A 6143-nucleotide genomic window follows, 5' to 3' on the forward strand; every position below is an offset into this window, starting at 1 on the left:
TACCCATGTATTTACGTTGTGAACCGGTATCATCACCCTATTGCTGTAAGAATTTTATTATTAGTATGAGGTCTGGTTGCGACGCGTTAGTCTTATGCTGTTGAATTGTTAGCGCATGGTCTTCTACAACGTAGCCTGCGCTCACCGTGTACATCGGCTACATATGCGTGGCGTCTTCGCTTGTGTGCTTGTGCGGGGTCATGTCTCCGAACAACTTTGAGATCTATATGTGGACGTCCTTCATCTACACTCGTGCAGTATGTAAATGTTTTGGCTTGACTGCTAGCTTGCATTTGTCGAGTATCTCAATACATCCATCCTGCAAGTGTACCAGCTGGAGTGCCTGGGTGGTGTCATGTATCACCAGGCATAATCATAACGCGTCCGAACGAATTCAAATGTGACTCATCACACAGCCACCACTGTCAGGCTGTGGCTTTGTCCTATTTGTACTCTGTCATAACGAAATTCCAAGACGTCGCTCCTATGTGTAATTGTACGATGGTATCGAACCCCGTCCCAGTGACTGTACTGATCTTGTGTATCATAGTGGCATTCCTCATTATTTGTCTACTATATGGTATCCTCCTAAATTGGATATACAAGTGCGCATACATGGACTAATATGCCCGATATTTTCCGAACTGACTCAGACATCCAAGGATGTCGACGCAGAAGAGGCATCCCATGTACGTCAGAGTGATATATCCTTGGAAACGTTTGCCTTCGATCTAAACAATCTAGATATACAAGTCAATACGGTATGTCGAGAATTTCTTTGATCATGTCGTGATATATGGTAGGGCATGCATATTTGACACTTCGTGAAACTTGACGTCTGCAAATTGGATCGTCTGTGACAAAATTGGGATGCATATTGGAATCTCTGACGAGAATTATGCACCGAGAATTATGCACCTATATTGGATTGGATTTTGAACCCGTTTGTGTAGTTATGGTTGCAGTAGGACACTCGTAAATTTGTTTGCGATTTGTTGTGTGCCTCTTCCTGGTTTCCGCGTGTAGTCGTTCTCGCCACCAATTTGTTGTGCATCAATGTACAACATCAGCACGTATCCGCGCAATTCAAATGCATTTAATTGTAGTTGGTTGCGGCTGTTTCCGTTTCCAGTGTTTTCTTATTATTTCCAGCAAATTGCGTGCCTACTCAGTTATAGTCTCTAACCTGCTCAGTTATAGTCCCCGTGCTTTAGTTGTGCACTCAATCACTACAACCCGTACACGTGCGAGCAGGTGCTGCAGTTCTGTCTGCGATACATCGCGGGCTGTCAAGAATTCTGGGACAGCAACGACGGAAACAACTTCGCTATTACATTCCGTGATTTGTAAATTATCACTCGAGAGTATAAATATGAAGGGAGGATCAGAATCAGATGGAGCGGAATGAGTTAGAGGAACTATAGCATCTTCGAAGACAGGCATTACCGGTAGTACGCCTCGGTATAAGCAATTATCTATTCACTCGGGCCTGGTCCTTGACACAGGTACACTGAGGTACGCAGAACTGACAGCCCTGCCACTTAGAATGTATACTCACTCACCAGGTCACCAGGAGAGACGCAGACATACACACACGCGCGCGTGTAGGATCTGTATCCCACACAGACGCAACTCCTCATCTCACATATCCGCACAGGACAAGCGCGCACATGCACGCTCGTAAACATTTTCAGACCTACACAAACACACATGTACATACCTACACATATCCATATATAGTAATACATAATCCAGATATAGTAACACACAACCATATATACACAACCATAGATATACGCTCGCACGCAAACGATCATGGGAAGTAAAAACTTGCCCCCGCCTGTAAATACTGGCTATCACAGGAGGTTGCAGGTACACACAAGACGTACATTTTTATTGGTTTATAGGTTTCCACCATATGTCGGATTGTCGGATTGACTTATCATCAGAATGATCTGTTGGTTGGTTACATGCTCCAGCTCAAGCATATGTACACCTGGACGCATCGCGGGCTAGATCATATAGCTGCACTATAGGTGGCACGGCGGGGTTGCGCCTGCATGAGTATGAGACACTTCTGCGGCGCAAAGCACATCTCCCATCGCATATATAACAGATGGCCTGAGCTTGTACTTGGTAATATCTGGCCTTGCCGATATGATGGGTGAGCAGTCTATGAAACTCGACTGTTACAAGCAAGGGTGTACTTGCAAGTAACGGAGCGGTTCTGTACGAGCACGTGGTACACACGGATACGTGTGGTAAGAGATGGCATGGGTATTGGTATGCCTGGCAGCAAATGGGCCACAGAGCGGTGTTTGATATAGAGTTTACGACATGCCTGGCATGGCAAATTATTAAAGTGTACGGCGATCATACTCGTCTACTCCAGTTATTCTAAGAACACTTTTGTGTGTCTCGTGCTGCTCGTGATGCCGACACTGAATTGCCGTCGCTACATTTTTTCAAAGTGTCCCACTTTTTCTGCATGTACGTAATGGCTATGAAGTTGCCAAGCTTCTCCGAAGCATCAGCTATCCGGACTGATGTGTTACCAGTATTTTGTAATATGTAAGGTCAGCTGTTGTCTGTACTTTACTCTTTGACTCTCTAGGTTCTTTGATTTGAAAAGTCAGTTGTTGTAAGTGCTAATACTACTTGACTTACTAGGGGGGTTTTTTTTGTAGTCAGCTGTTGGTTTGTATTTACGGTCAGCTGTTGTCTGTACAATAACTATATGGATTTTCAGGTTCTTTAAACGATTTGTACAGTCAGCTCTTGTCCGTACTATTTTTACTTGTCTTTCTAGGTTATTTGACTTGTAGAGTCGTCTGTTGTCCTTGGTTTTACTACTTGACTTTCCACTTTCTTCGAATCGTTAAGTCAGCTGTTATCCGCACTATAACTACTTGACATTCCCCGTTCTTACATAGGATAAAAGTCATTTGTGGTCCGTACTATTCCTACGTGAGTTTTTAGGTTCTTAATTTTGTAAAGTCGAGTGTCGTCCGTACTATTACTCCACGAATTTCCGGCTCATGAATTTGTAAAATCAGCTTGCTTTTGTTCGTACTATTTCGACTTGACTTCCTAGTTTCTTCGATTTGTGAAGTCAGCTGTTATGTGAATTATTTTAATTTGACTTTCCAGGTTCTTTAATTAAATTGTAAAGTCAGCTGTTGTTCGTACTATTACTACTTGACTTTACAGGTTCATTGAATTGTGGAGTCTGATTTTGTCCGTACTATATCTACTTGACTTTCTAGGTTGTTTGATTTGTATAGCCATCTGTTGACCGTACTATTACTACTTGGCTTTCTCGGTTCTTTGATTGATTCGCGAAGGCAGCTTTAGTCCATACTATTACTACTTAACTTTCTCGGTTATTTTATTTTTTTAAAGTCAGCTTAGTCCGTAATATCACTCACTACTTGTCATACCAGTTTCTTTGATATGTTAAACGTCCGCTGATGTCTGTACTATAACTATCTGACTTCCGAGGTTATCTAAATGATTTGTAAAGTCAGCTGTTGTCTGTACTATTACTACTGGACCGTCCAGGTTCTTTGATTTGTAAAGTCTGTTGTTGTCTTTATTACTATTACTACCTGTCTTTTTAAGTTCTTTGATCTGTAAAGTCAGCTATCGTGTGTACTATTATACGTTCTCGATTCTTCAACTTGTAAAGTCATCCTATGTCTGTACTAACACTACTCACTCTATGTGTTTCTTGATTTGAACTCAGCTGGTCCCCATACTGATACTACTTGACTTTCTAGATTCTTTAGTCATCCGGTATCCGTTCTATTTGTTTGATAGGTTAAGGCCAGATGCAGTCCGTACTATGACTACTTGATTCTCTATTTTCTTTCAATGATTTCGACAGTCAGATGTTGTTTATACTATTACTACTTGACGGTAAAGGTTCCTTGATTGATTGATGTGTCGTCTGTACTAATACTAATCGACTTTCTAGTTTCATTAGTTTGGAAGGTCAGCTGTTGTCCGTACTACTTTACTTGATTTGCTAGTTCTTCGACTTGTGAAGTCGGCTGTTGTCTGTACTAATACCTTCAGACTTTCAAGATTCTTGGATTGTTTTGTAAAGTCATAAGCTGTTGCCCGTACTATTACTACTTGACTTGCCAATTTATTCGTTTTGTGAAGCCAGTTGTTGTCCGTACTATTTCTATTGACTTTCCAGGTTCTTTGATTTGTAAATTCATATTTTATTCAACTATTTCTACTTATCTTTCAGGTTCATTGATCTGCAAAGCCATCCGTTGTTCGTACTATTACTACTTGACTTTCCAATTTATCCAAATTGTGAAGTCAGCTGTTGTCCATTCTATTACTACTAGGGTCTTTGAGTCGTAAAGTATACTTTTATCCGTACTGTAACTACTTGACACTCCCCCTTCTTTTACGGGTTAAAAGTCAAATGTGGTCCGTAATATTCCTAATTTACTTTCTAGGTTCATAGATTTATAAAGTCAGCTTGTACCCGTATCATTACTAGTTTTTGTGGTTCTTTGTTTGTAAAGTCAGTTGCTGTCCGTACTATTACTACTTGAGTTTCCAGGTTCTTTAGGTGATTCGTAAGGTTCTTTGATTTTTAAAGACAGCTTTCTTTGTTTTATTTCTACTTAGTATCCCAGGTTCTGGATTTACGCGCTATGTATACATCTGGTACAGGCACCGTTACCAACAGCAGGAATCTCGAATGACCACTCCACATACACGCGGCCATCGGAATGCAGCTTGTATTAGCTTGATCTCACACGCAAGCATGTCTAGGTTCAAGTCAGCTGTTGTCCGTACTATCACTACTTAACCTTCCCGGTTCTTTGATTTGGAAAGATAGTTGTTGTCTTTACTATTACTACTTGGCTTTCTCAGTTCTTTTATTTGGTAAGTCAGCTGTTCTCCGTACTATCTAGGATCTTTGATTTGTAAAGTCAGCTGTCGTCCGTACTGTTGCTACTTGACATTCACTCTTCCTTGATAGGTTATAAGTCAGATGTGGCCTGCACTATTACTACTTGATGTTTTAGGTTCTTTGACATGAAAATTCAGCTGTTGTTCGTCCCATTACTACTTGACTTTCGAGCTTTTGGTTTTGTACTTAGTTCTATTGGTTCAAAATGAACTCGTACGAAGTCAATATATATTTCTGCTGCTGATGTGACCACATTCACCACTATAAGAACTAATATGGGCCCTGTCTAACCAAAAACCGTGAAATGGTTCAGCGCAAAACAGTTGGTTCGACCAGGGGCAAAACCCAGGTGTACATTTAAGAAAAATCGACAGGCATGTAATAAATCAAACCACATGTGGTCTGGAATCTTGTTCGAGTGCTGGCAACATGTCTTCGGTTTCTCTTTGTTTAAAACTTTTAAAGCACTTCACGACGAAGCCGTGTGCGAAGAAAGTTGATGTGCTATAAATTGCGGTAATTGGCATTGCTGAGGATAAGAATGGATCGACGTCTCCAGATATAAATGCTAGTTTGTGCGTCGGGCTAAAAGTTATACTCGAGTGAAGGCAATGAGTGACACCATTACGGACTATTGTTTATAAATTGACGAGCATGATGCACGCATGCGCAGCAGATTCACTTATATTCAACCTTGAGTATAAATTTCAGGTCGCAATATGGGAATAGCTTTTGAAAGTTTGAATAATCTGAGGCAACCGTGTCACACATGCAGAGTCCACTAAATTTAACTGATCAAGCCAATGAATAGCACACATTGAAAGACTACAACAGGCTTTCACAGTAAGGCTTGTTCTTATTTGCATCTACATTTTCAACTAGGTAAACATTTTGATCCTCTGATGGGTAACTATGACTATACAAACCTTGCCGCAAGACATTTCACTGTTTATGACTATACAAACCTTGCCGCAAGACATTTCACTGTTTGTTTAGCTCTTTATGCTCGAGTCCAGTCGTAATTTTGTAGAGTGTTGAAGGTATATACTAGACACTATTTAACAACCAGTGTGTGATATTCAACATCATATATTATACACCTTGTTGATATATATATATATGTATATATATATACATACATACATAGAAATAGAAACAGACAAATAAATATATATATACATACATACATGAAAACACACACACA

This window comes from Sphaeroforma arctica, assembly GCF_001186125.1.
Source record: "Sphaeroforma arctica JP610 unplaced genomic scaffold supercont1.317, whole genome shotgun sequence".
In the NCBI taxonomy this organism is placed as follows: Eukaryota; class Ichthyosporea; order Ichthyophonida; genus Sphaeroforma; species Sphaeroforma arctica.